Source organism: Thermobia domestica, chromosome 15 (assembly GCF_964235325.1).
Source record: "Thermobia domestica chromosome 15, izTheDome1.hap1.1, whole genome shotgun sequence".
Taxonomy (NCBI): domain Eukaryota; kingdom Metazoa; phylum Arthropoda; class Insecta; order Zygentoma; family Lepismatidae; genus Thermobia; species Thermobia domestica.
The window spans coordinates 150725996-150738920 of record NC_137468.1 but is presented as its reverse complement, the minus strand read 5'-3'; the positions used below and the strand labels follow the sequence as shown (position 1 = coordinate 150738920).

At 34.4% G+C, this 12925-nt stretch overlaps 1 protein-coding gene across 11 annotated transcripts in view; it reads right to left on the bottom strand.

Moving 5' to 3' along the window:
* Nucleotides 1–12402, bottom strand: part of LOC145671293 (uncharacterized) — a 71420-nt gene extending 59018 nt beyond the window's left edge. For 2 of the 11 annotated variants that reach the window (XM_081740254.1, XM_081740250.1), the window contains exons 1-2: nt 11892–12402; nt 1362–1512 (exon numbers count right to left, since the gene is read on the bottom strand). The gene's annotated coding sequence lies outside the window, so the exon portion shown is untranslated. Of the gene's footprint in view, nt 1–1361; nt 1513–9432; nt 9559–10444; nt 10628–11891 lie in introns of those variants that run through there. The other 9 variants (XM_081740251.1, XM_081740257.1, XM_081740256.1 and 6 more) reach the window with 9 other exon arrangements.
* Nucleotides 12403–12925: the final 523 nt, after the last annotated feature.

The following is a 12925-nucleotide window of genomic DNA, read 5'->3' as shown; positions in this document are numbered from 1 at the left end:
CTTAACAATATCTAAAAGTGTTCTTTTCTCCCCAACCATTTCTAATACTCTCTCAATCGTTTTCCGCTCGACCCAACTAATTCTTTCCATTCTTCTCCACACCCACGTTTCGAAGGCTTCCAGTCGTTTTTCTTCACTTTTACGTAACGTCCACGCCTCCCCCCCCACACACAGTACAACACTCCACACGAAGCATTTTATGAGTTTTTTTTTCTCAACTCTTAACTCAAGGTCCTGTATAAGTTATAGTATTCAAGGTAGAGAAACGATATGTATAAGTTTCTTATGAGTCTTCGATCTTTCCATTCCAACCCTATCTTCTTTAGAACTCCCAAGAATAATTCCCAATTCACTCGGTCAAAAGCCTTTTCTAGATCAATAAATACAATTTACACCTCTTTCTCTTTTTCTATTAATCTTTCACCGATCGCCCTTAATAATCCAATAACATCTCTTGTGCCCTTACCTCTTCTGAACCCGAACTGCTTCTCCTCAACTTCTTCATTTGTTCTTCCATAAAACCTTCTGTTCGGTACTAGGAGTAAAATTTTAGCTGCATGAGATATGACTAATAGTTCTATAATTTTCACATCTCTTTGGGTCCGATTTCTTAGATTTCGATATCATGATCGTCTTAAGGAAGTCTTTTGGCCACTCTCCTGTTTCATGTATTTCATTGCATAGTCTGGCCCTAAAAGTTCAACAATTTTCTGAAAGAATGTAGTGCTTCATAAATTTGGGATATAACATCAGCTGAAACTAATAGATTACTCAGCTGATTGCCGATTATTTTTTCTCAACTACTACTAACGTACAAACATAATATGTTAATATGCCAGAGTATTTGTTTATCACACTCCACTTGCCAAAATAAAAATATTCCATGCATCCTTCGCATTTTATGTCGTTTTTCAATTTTCTCCTAGGAATACTAAGATGTTTTAGCATACGACGGACGTAAACCTACAGGAGTTCTTGTAATACACGATTTTAGAGAAAATGTGAGGCAAAAAGAGTGTTTTCATCATTTTATATATTCCTATTACGCTAATGTCACGTGTGACTTTACAATGTAGCCTATTTCAATTCGTAAGGAAATATGCCAAAGGATCGCACTTTCTTCCTCTCCGACATTTCATAACCCATATTGCCTCCTACATATATATTTACATCAAGGCAGTACATAACGCTTCCAACTGGGAAAATGGATCTATTTTCTTCCTCATAACAAATTAATGTAAAGAAACCGAAAGTCTACAATATAACACTTGTCATAGGTGGCACTTAAAATTAGGAATGAGATTCTAAATATGTATGATATGAGTGACACTCAAACTTAAATAGATATCTTTGTAACTTACCTACTGCAGATTTTATCTTGCTAAGTCTGAAAATAACTTATTTTTACAAGAGTTTGCTCACTTGCACTATGAATATGTTGAAATTCAGCACTAGATTTAATCCCGTTCTCCACTTGTAATGTTTCGTAGAAGACGGCATGTTAACATCAACCTACGAAAAGTGAGTAAATAAATAAATATCGAACACATTTCGCTCCATATTAGAATAAAAATAATTACGACAAATTATTGTCAAATTTGTTGTGCATACCAAACGTAAGCAATCATGGTTCAAACACACCTTTATTCTAAACTACATTTCTAATAGCTGTTATGACAAGTGAACTTTGTGGTGGACAAACACCGTGTGCGTGGGTTTTCTCAGGGTTCTCCCGTTTCCTCCCACTTTCCTCATTCCACCATTTAATTCATTTCTCATAATCACCGTCTTCTTTAGCCTAACCGGCACAACCGTGGGACGTAAAACTCAAAGATTTCATTTCATTTTTATAGTTGTTATATTCATGCATGCATAAAGTAAATCTGTAACATAACTGGTAAACAAACAACCCTGGCTTAAACGTTCCCATTTTAATCTGTACTACTGTATTCTATTGCTACATATACTTCTTACAGCTAAGTGAAATGCACTTTCTAGACAAAGCAGCGGGTCTGAAACGCCAATGCATTATACTATAAAGGAAATTAGCCAATTATTGACTTTATTATGCGCCTTGACAATTCAACACTAAATCTTGTTTTTCTTTATAACTCACACTACAAAAATGATCTTGGGTTACCTTGTTCGGTAAACCTCTTATCTAAATCTCGTATGATTTTGCTAGTTTTACCTTAAATTTGGTATTTCATTGTCACCATGGTCGGCACTTTCATAACTAATTTAGGTCAGATCTGGTTAGGTGTATTTTTTCCCCTTTCTTCTTCTTCTTATTCACTAAAATCACAGCAACTTCCTCCACGCGTGCATAAACTTAATACGTGTCTAAAGAAAGCTAACGAAAACAATGTAAAGTTATGGTAGAATACGACTTTTTTTAAGCATTAAAGCTACAGTTTTACCAGCAGTCGCGTCAGCCAAAAAATGGTAAAATGGTTGAAATGAGTGATAGAACGTGAAAAAGAGGTGTATAAAATGCGCTAAAGTTTTAATATAATTTTTATCAGGCGCTACACCTCTACACAAAGTAAAAGAGCTGTGTTACATGCTTAGAAAATCAGGTTTACTAGTGTGCGCAAAACCAACACAGGAAAAGAAGAATAAATACTAAGTGAGTTATAAAATAATAAGTAGTGACTGCAGTTTCTAAGGAAATATTCGTTCACGCGCATACTTACAGTCGCTTCACGCTTACTCCCACCGGACGCAAACAGCGCGAGCTTACCACCTTCATCCTACCCTAAAGGGGATTATATACAACTCTTCTTCGTAGTGACCATCTAAAGTATGTATGCTTTATCTTGGCATACTTCCTACCAGTATACTTGGTTGGCCTTTCAAGTATTTTTTGCTAATACTCACGTGAACGTTTAAATCCAATAGACGTATTATTGTTTTTGTTGTGTAGGTGACGTTAGTTGTCAGCCAGCCCATCAAATGAGGTCACTGCTATTTGGCGGGCATTTGAAGTGCTTAATTGCCACACGAAAACCAGAGATGTTACAGTGATTTGTGAGTGATGTGGCGTGGCAACAATGTAGTGCAGATAGGTCCATCTTTTAGGTGGGAAGCGTGCTAAGTAAAAACAAACGTACTCTAGACCCAAGTATTTGGACATGAGAAAAGACAACACTCTAGAATGTATTAGTGTATCACTTAATGCAAAGAGTGACGTAAAATAATTTTATGAAGTGGACGACAGTTTGTGAAAACGCACTGGCGATGTATTGTTTCTTTTAATCGAAGAAAACCACATTTATATATATATATATATACACCTACCTTCGATATACCTTCGTGCAAGCATACAGTAAATATGTGCGAATACAAGTCCAAATAATTGACAACTTTAACTAGATCTGCAAGAAACTTGTTCATTATAGTTTCAAATTTGTAACACCAAATTCCAACAGTAAAATTATCATTTCTGCTAGGCTTAAATAAACCTACATATTTAATTCCTTCAACAACAGCTCCGTTTGAAAGTGGAAAGGATACAAGTACAACTTACTAATTCAAAGATTAATTATATTGACGCCTTTTGTGAGCAGCAACGTTACCTATATAGTACGAGACCTACTGTTTAAACTGCACCTGAACTATTGCACAGCATTTGATGCTCTCCCGGCGGGAATCTAACCCGGGACCTTGTGTATTAAAGACATGCGCGTTCTTAAATAAGGATGGGTGGCAAAGAATGTAATGTCTAAGGATTTTTTTTTTTTTTTTTTTTTTTTTAAAGGTGAAGAGTAAGATTATGGACACAATGTTTTGGAAAACTTAAAAGTAAAGTACCTATGTTAATTAATGAAAGAAAATACTTCATAGCTTGCAGATTTTCTAAGACATATTCAATCATAGGAAAGAACTCTATCCCCAGCGCGGGCCGAAGTATTGAATACTACGGAGTTTTAACAGAGATAAGTAACACAGGATTCAAGGGAAACAAGACATTATTAGATATTTATTTCCGGCAACGGAGTATTTATGCAAATACTCTAACATATTAACATTATATGCTTGTACGTTAGTAGTAGTTGAGAAGAAATAATCGACAATCAGCTGAGTAATCTATTAGTTTCAGCTGATATTATATCCCAAATTTATGAAGCACTACATTCTTTCATAAAGCTGTTGAACTTTTAGGGCCAGACTATGCAATGAGATACATGAAACAGGCAGAGGCGTCCGTAAAAAATTTCGCAGGGGGGTCAAAAAGATTAGCTTGCTATTATATGATATTTGTTTTGTTGCACAAAACATATATTTTATATTTAGAAGTGTAGGGAAATGATATGAAGTCTTTAAGTTTAACGTCCTACGATTATGACCTTTACGCTAAGGGAGATATGATTAAGGCAAGTGAACGATGATAGAAGAAATGGTGGAATGATAATATGGGAGGAAAAGGTAGTATCCGAGAAATCCCACGGACACGATGTTGTAGAATTGTACGGTTACTAGTCAAACTATTAGAAGTGTTATATAAAGGTTAAAATATGTGAGGGTATATGAAAAAGCACTGTATTAAATATAATTTTCCACCTGCAGAATATTTCAGCACCATGTTTAAAGTGGTATTTTATGTTTAAAAGTATAGCATTACTACTGAAAGCATTAGACGTGCCATAGGAATACCTATCATTGCAAAACTCATATTAAGATAGGTAAATAAACCTACAAGCATTAGCCTTACCTAACGTATTCCATTAATCGAATCTACACTACTTTAACATAACTTATTCTACTAGCTTAAGCAACCCACTATGGCTAACGTGTCTGCTTCCTTCGAACACATACGCGCGGGCCCACTAGAATACCATTGCCCTGAACCGAAATAGATAGAATTCTTGCTTGCAGTGACCACTTAGGACAGATTTATGCGGTTTTTCAAATGATTAATCGTTTTTATGATATTGTAGTTCTCAGGCTTATTATCAATCTGGATGCGATTAGTGAGACATGTTATGACAAGGAAATACCACTCTAGAGTGCATTAGGGTATAGTATTATGTAGAAGAATAGCGATGAAAATAAATTTTAAAAATATTCTTTACATGCACGATTATTTTTGCAAATCTGTAACAATATTAGGTCTTTGTGAAGGGCAGGTCCAGCATCTTAAAGCTTAGATTAGGGTAGTTCAGGTTAAGTTGGATCACTTTGATTCAGTTTCAGTTAGGTAGGTTCAATATTCAGTGACAATCTGTGGCACTGAACTCCAATACTAAGTAGATAAAAATAGCATAGCGTAAACCAGACTGTCATATAACCAGTGATGAAAATTTTCCGATTCATAAAAACATACTCCACTTATTCCTTCATCCTTGTATAGCCGTGATGTGAGGTGGAAAATTTTCTTCTATACTTTTCCGGAAAATTTTCCGTTCTTAACAAAGATCAGTGATCAAGTAACAATTCCTCAATATTCATAAATTGATTGAATTCATCTATAGAAATGTTAAAAATTGAAAGATCGTTTAAAGAATCTGAAAATTTTCATGGCTCAGACAATTTTCAGTACTATGTAGGAACAAGTGAAACAATTTTTCATGAATCGAAGAACTGTCTGTCCTCTACAGTGATGAAAATTTTCCGGACAATATTGAAACCAAAAATTTTCCGATTCATAAAAACATACTCCACTTACTTATTCCTACATCGTTGTTTAGCCGTGATGTGAGGTGGAATATTTTCGTCTATATTTTTCCGGAAAATTTTCCGTTCTTAACAAATATCAGTGATCAAGTAACAATTCCTCAGTATTCATAAAATTGATTGAAATCATGTATAAAAATGTTAAAAATTGAAAGATCGTTTCAAGAATCTGAAAATTTTCATGGCTCACACAGTTTTCAGTACTATGTAGGAACAAGTGAAACAATGTTTCATAAATCGAAATATTTTGTGTCTTGTATGCAAAAATTGAAGAACTTTTTATGAGTCGGAAATTTTCATCATTTTGAAGCAAAAACAACTTTTTGTGAATCGGAAAGTTTTATTGCTCTGTAGAAAAAATGTAAGGAATTTTCATGAATCGGAAAATTTTCATCACGATGTAGAAACAAGTGAAAACACTTTTCATAATCCGGACAGTTTTGGATATTATGTATAGTGATGTTGGGTGGAAAATTTTCCACTATATTTAACTGCACATTGAGATATACAATTCCTGTAGAGGAAAATTAGACAGCAACAAATTATAATTTTCCAATTAGATTACGAGAACCAGAAAAATTTCTAATATTTCAAGTTGGGAAGTAAAAATTTACATAGTGTTTTTTCTACTTCTTCAATTTTTCCATATAAGACAGAAAATATTTCGATTCAGGAAAAATTGTTTAACTTGTTCCTACATAGTACTGAAAATTGTCTGAGCCATGAAAATTTTCAGACTCTTTAAACGATCTTTCACTTTTTTACATTTCTGTACATGAATTCAACCAATTTTATGATTGCTGAAGAATTGTTACTTGATTGCTGATATTTTTTAGAACGGAAAATTTTCCAGAAGAATATAGCGGAACAATCTACATATCCCTACTTCAACATCTAACATTACTTGCATATGACATTTAAGGTGACTTGAAATAACCTCTGCTGGCGCTTTAACACTCTGTGGTACTAGCCTATCTGAACCAGCGCGCCACTGATTGCGAAACGTATCTTATGGTGCAAGTATACCTATTAAAATAATCCGCTAACACAAGTCTATTTAAGACAATAAGAGATTGATGTTGCTAATAAAACACATTATGTTCCTATCAGGATTGGCTGGTATGAACCAAGAAAAAAAAAAATACTGTTTTAACCAAAAAACCAAAAATGTTCATAAAAGTGTATATGTTCGTAAAATCTTGATACACACATGTGCGTTATCACGTTTCACTCCCGTATATTATTCGTATCATATTCAGACCTAAATTCCCCATTCAGTACTTGAAGAGATTATACTACAAAAGCAACTATATATACTGTATATATATATATATATATATATATATATATATATATATATATATATATATGTTTCTATTGTGATTTTTTTATAGTTTGTTATTATTGTTATACAACTGCAATCAAAGTAAAATTCTAAATATTGTTTCGTTCTAATAATGTTTATTCTAAAATAAATCGAAATGTCATACTTTTTTTGGTCACATAAACCCCACGAGAGGCATTTATTGAAATCAAAATTATCTCTGGTATCTATTTATGTATAAATGGGTCAGAGCCAAAGTGGACTCGAATAATTCGTATCTGTATTCACTTTTCTTACTGATATGCAAATTAAGTCGTTGTATTTCTTTAACTTGAACTAATAAAAGTCGTAGTGAACAAACTTCCACTAAATTAGTTCTTCTGTACTCTGTAGTATTTTGAAATTATCCATATGTAATAATGTACTATGGTTTCACTTGTGCAACTGTTTATCTTTTTGTCCTTCTGAAATGACTGTTGACAATTATATTAACAAGTAGGCCTATGTAAAGATCAGTACAACGTATTATTATCAGGTGTCCTTCGTGAGTGAGTCGGCAGACGTATTGCATATGTGGCAAATTAGTTCCGGTTTCGAATTCAAATCGAGGACAATTTCTCTCAGATGTAAGCCGAGAAGCGGTTTGGATTCCGCTTTAAGCTTATGTGACCCCTTCCAGCATAATCCGGTTGTTGCGTAATAACACCAAGGCGAAACAAACTTATTGCAGTTTATATGTGATGTAAATGCATAAAGCAAATTATTTAAACCAAAAAACCTGGTTTAAACGGAAAAAAAGGGCATAAAAAAAACAGGTTTTTCCTTTTGTTTTTTCAATAAAAACCATGGTTTTTGCCAATCCTTTTTCCTATATAGGAGCTGTCCTATTTTAGCGTTGAAAATATTAGTAAAATTTACGAATATGGAACAATAACTTACAAGAGCAAGAAATCAACAATAATTATATGAAGAATCTAACCTCTCACATTTTTAGTTTTCTGAAAGTTGCTGTGTCGTGACTCGGTTAGATACGTTTCTTACATTAAGCGCCGGAGATTGGGTCTAGAAATACGAAAAATAGGTAAAATTCACAAGAAAGAAATTATGAATTGGTCGTTTTCCATAAAATTCACACTAACTAAACAAGTTCAATGTGTTATTTCGAAGTATGAAAGGTTGTATCTTGCTGATACTACATTGAGTGGAGATATGCTGACGTCAGACTTTTAGGTGTAATGAGGAAATTAGTTCTTCGCAATGAAAGATGGCAGTTCATGTGACCAATGTGACATTTCGATTTTGAGATGGCATTTGTGCTATATCTCCGTGTCATACGAAAATCGAAAACAAAAGTAACAATTTGTACTACATTTGGTTAGATTACAACAGTTATGTTACATTGGGCTAGGTTAGGTCAGTTACCTTCAAAACAGGAGCGTGTAAATTTTTACAGTTTGGAATAATAAATTACAATTTGCGTATAAATACGGCGTTCGAATGTATGACATAAAATCTAAAGTGCGAAAAACAAAGCAATCTGCTCTAGGTGGCCTCTAAGAAGCACGAATGCTATCTAACCGAGTCAGAGTAGTACGAAGGTATCGCGCGTCCAAAGGGAGCAGGCGTATCAGTGACGGTGGATATGCGCGTAAGCAAGGGTAGTAAAAGCAGGTGGATTATGACAATGATACGAGTTTGAATAGCACCTGTCATGGTTTCATACTAGTAACGTTCCACTTGTTAGCACTACATCCTGTCTTTCACGCAATTTCTATAAGTGATACTCATTATTATTATTATTATTATTATTATTATTTTATAATTCTATAAAACTCAAACACGATATATCACTATCTTGACATATACGCACCATTTCCACACTGCCTTTCCTGCCACTTAATCATAACACGTGTACCTCTTTGCCAAGTAGTCCCTTCCGCCTCCTGATACAGTTCCGCTTACAACATCAAAAACGGCCTACAACATCCACTTTCATAACTTTAATTACACTCCTCACCTGACCTTCACTCGCTCTTTCTCATAAGCCAAAATAAATTCTCCAATTCACCCGGTAAATTTCCAAAATTTGTCCGGTGATTAAGCATTTAACCTTTTCAGATTTACGAAAACGTTATGTTGGTGTAGAAGAGTTGATAGGTTTTGTGCATCGCCACGGATTATTGAAACAAAGCAGAAAGTGTGGCAAATGTATGAAGGATTGAAATTTTAAAAAATGGAGGTAGAGTTACATATTCAAATGTGAACGTCATATTGGTAATGTGAAAAAAAAAAAAAAAAAGTGAGCATATTGAAGGTTACTTTTCAGAGCACTTATTCAAGTCTTCTCCCACACGTAAAGGCAAATAATCGCCATGAGTGTGTTAAGAAAGAACTAACTTTACGTAAGGCAGTATTTTTAAGCGAATACTCACCATCGTTGACGCGACTGTTCCCTACTGTACATCGTTGACGCATACCCCTTTGCATCTGCATGGGTCTTCTGCTGTGCTCCTCCTCTGATTCGCTTCGATAGTATTCGTGTTTTTAGTAGGCACATAGCACACTGTTTTCGATTTTTACAGTATAGTTTTTATGGCGTATTTCCAGACGCAGTATTTATATGCAAAATGATGAAATCCTTTTAAAGTGAATGTGCACCGAGGAATTTTTGAGAAACACTTTGTAGGATAGTGTCACTGAATTTTCTGATAAATGACAAAATTTTAAGGTTTGCATGCCTGAAGATACTGGACCTACTCTGCGACACAAAGTCCCATTTCTTGCTTTTAGAACACATTGGATCTAGTTATAATGGCTTATGTAAACACGCTGTATTACAATTTGTAATGCAATTTGAGTCAATTTCATGATGAATGACGTAAAAAGAAATGGAGTTATGCATGCACCCTAAAATAGGACAGTACACCAATGTGTACGGACTATTCTCGGTTTGCATTAAATAGAAATTATTGTATGTTTGTAATTATTTTCTAGGCATATATAACATAATCTAACCTGAATAAACAAAAAGTAAAGAAAATTTACAAAGAAAGTAGGAAATTGTTACTAAAAAAATTCTGACATTTCCCCCCCCCCCAATTCAAAAATATGCCTTTTCTTAAACTTCAATTTTCTTGCTATATTTTCTGTACTTTTTGATGATTTAGGTTAGGTTAGGATTTTTGAATTTGGGGTACAATAATTCTTTGCTCAAAATTAGTACTTTGTACTTTCTTGCTATATTGCTTGTATATTTTGACGGTTTAGGTTTGGTGAGGTTTTTGGATTTGGGGAATATTAAAATTTGTAGTTCTTTTCTATATTTTGTTTTAGATGGTTTAGGATAGGTTAATTAGATTAGGTTAGGTTATGTTAGTAATTACCCTTATGTAACATCAACTTATTTCTCCTGTAAACATGGTGTTTTTTTTTTTTTTTTTTTACCTGAATTTGGTCCCCAGTTCCAAAGTTATACTATTTTCCGTGCAGTTTTTACCATACGTATTCATAGTAAGCCCCGCACAGGTTTGTTGGGTTCTTTTCTTGACATAAAATGGGCAAATTAATGACTTCCTCAATTTTTTCCGTATATTTTACGATCCGTGCAGCTGTAGTTTTGACGCACCACTAGAAATAATTGTTGAAAAATTGTAATTCTTCTGCTAATTTACTTCTTATTTTCTCCTAATAGATTTGTGCTGAGCGACATGAAAATATCTCACTTGGTATAGATAAAATTCAAGGGAGGCACCAGAGATAATTGTTGAAAAATTATAGTTCTTTTTCGATTTGCGTATAAATACGGTTTCCGGATGTACGACATAAGAACTATAGTGCAAAAGCACAAACCAACCTGTGCTAGATAGTCACTAAAAAGCACGAATGCTATCTAACCGAGTCAGGGTAGGGCGTACCTGATGGGCCCTACGGTAGCGCGGGTTGCACTCATCGGAGCAGGTGCGTCAGTGATGGTGGGTATACATGTAAGCAAGGACAGTAAAGGGAAGTGGAATTTGGTAAATGTGTAAGTTTCAATAGCACTTGGCATGGTTTTACACTAGTAACGTTCCACTTGTAAATATAAAATACAGCTTCTGTACACTGTGCACAAATACATCAAAAGCGGAAAATATATAATAGAATCATCTTTCATACAGTATGCACTCACTTATTTTATCCACCGTAAAGCACTTGTAATGATTTTAATGTAGTAATCCTACACTTGTAAATCTGAAATGCAGCTGTATTACTTTATATAAAATTACGTCGCCTGAAGAAATATGGGATATAGTATACGTAAAGCCGCGTCGGTTCCCGAAGGAGCTGGACGTTCATACTTTTAGGGATTATTCATTGAGTATCTACAAACATACCAAGGGGGTAACAAAGCGACTTTGATTTACTTATCGATTGATACCAAAATAAAAAATGAAATGAAATCTTTGAGTTTTACGTCCCACGGTAATGCCGGTTAGGCTAAAGGAGACGGTGATGATGAGTAATGAATAAAATGGTGGAATGCAGAAAGTGGGAGGAAACGGGAGAACCCCGAGAAAACCCACGCACACGGTGTTTGTCCACCACAAAGTTCACTTGGCGGATACCAAAATAAAAAAAAAACGTACCTGTACTTTATATCTGCATGTGTAGTACCCTTGTACTTTATCTATGACTATGTGTGTGTGTATGGGGGGGGGTAATTTAACGCATATCGCATGTCTTGTGCACATGAATACTTCTTCCTATTGCACTACGTAGAAAATTTATGGTATTTCATGTGGAAGTGGTAATAGAACACAGAAGAAATGCAGATCACGGCGTTCTCATGTATACTATTACCGAAATATGTTCCTTATGAATATATCTTTTAATACAAAGTATTCAATTTCACCTGTAAATCTTCCAAAATGTGGTACGCCAAAACTACACCAGCACCCTACGATCTGTGTGTGTCGATTTTCTCCGGTAAAGTTTCCGTTTTACTTGCAAAGAAATGAGATTAGACTACTACAAACAACTGTCAATACTAAGTTTCATTACGCTGCTTATTACCAAGTTTTCCTAGCATTGACATTCGTTACAAACTTCAGATAAAGTAAGTATTCTCGTTTTCAATCAGCGCGTTGTTTACTCCATTTTAAGAACAAACGTGAACAATAATCAATGTCAACGATTAATATTGTTTCCCTTGTTTCATATGTTTACAGTATTCAAATATTCGTATGAAGGGTCTCATTCTGTTGGACTTCGCTTCGAGGTATTCTTGAGTTCAGACGCAAGTTATCGAGCTCCGAACGCTGTGCTTCATTGTGTTAAGTGTTTATTTATCCTACTTATTATTTTATTTTATTTTTTTTTTCATTTTGTGTTTCTATTAAGTTCAGTGAAAATGGGATATGTAATCTCTTGTAAATAATTCAATTCGTCAAAACACAATCAAAATGGCTTAAGACAGAGGGATTCGTAAAAAGCAGTCTACGCCTTTTTAATTTCATCGGTCAATCCAAGCCAAGTTTCCAGTGTTACTTAATTCAGTTACTTCTTCGCTGCTTTCTTGCCCTGGCGGACCTTTGGACAGTTCAGGTATATATGAGCCAGATGGTATAGGTGAATTTTACACAGACCACATGCGGAGTATATTCACTGAACTGTTATATATGGAATAGTTATATCGAAATGTTGACTATAATGTACTGAGAAGATTATAAACTACAGAGCGTAGATTGTTCGCTAAGATAAATGAAATGGTCACTGGGGAAGTGTTGTGTGCAAGGGGCACTTCGTTACCTTGCTCTAATATTTCAGGTTATATATTTTAATATTAAATCTATCTATATATAATTAAGTTGTGTGTATTAATTAATAAGTCAGGCCTGACACGTATTTATCTAATGCATTTATTTGGTTCTATCTATTTAATAAGTA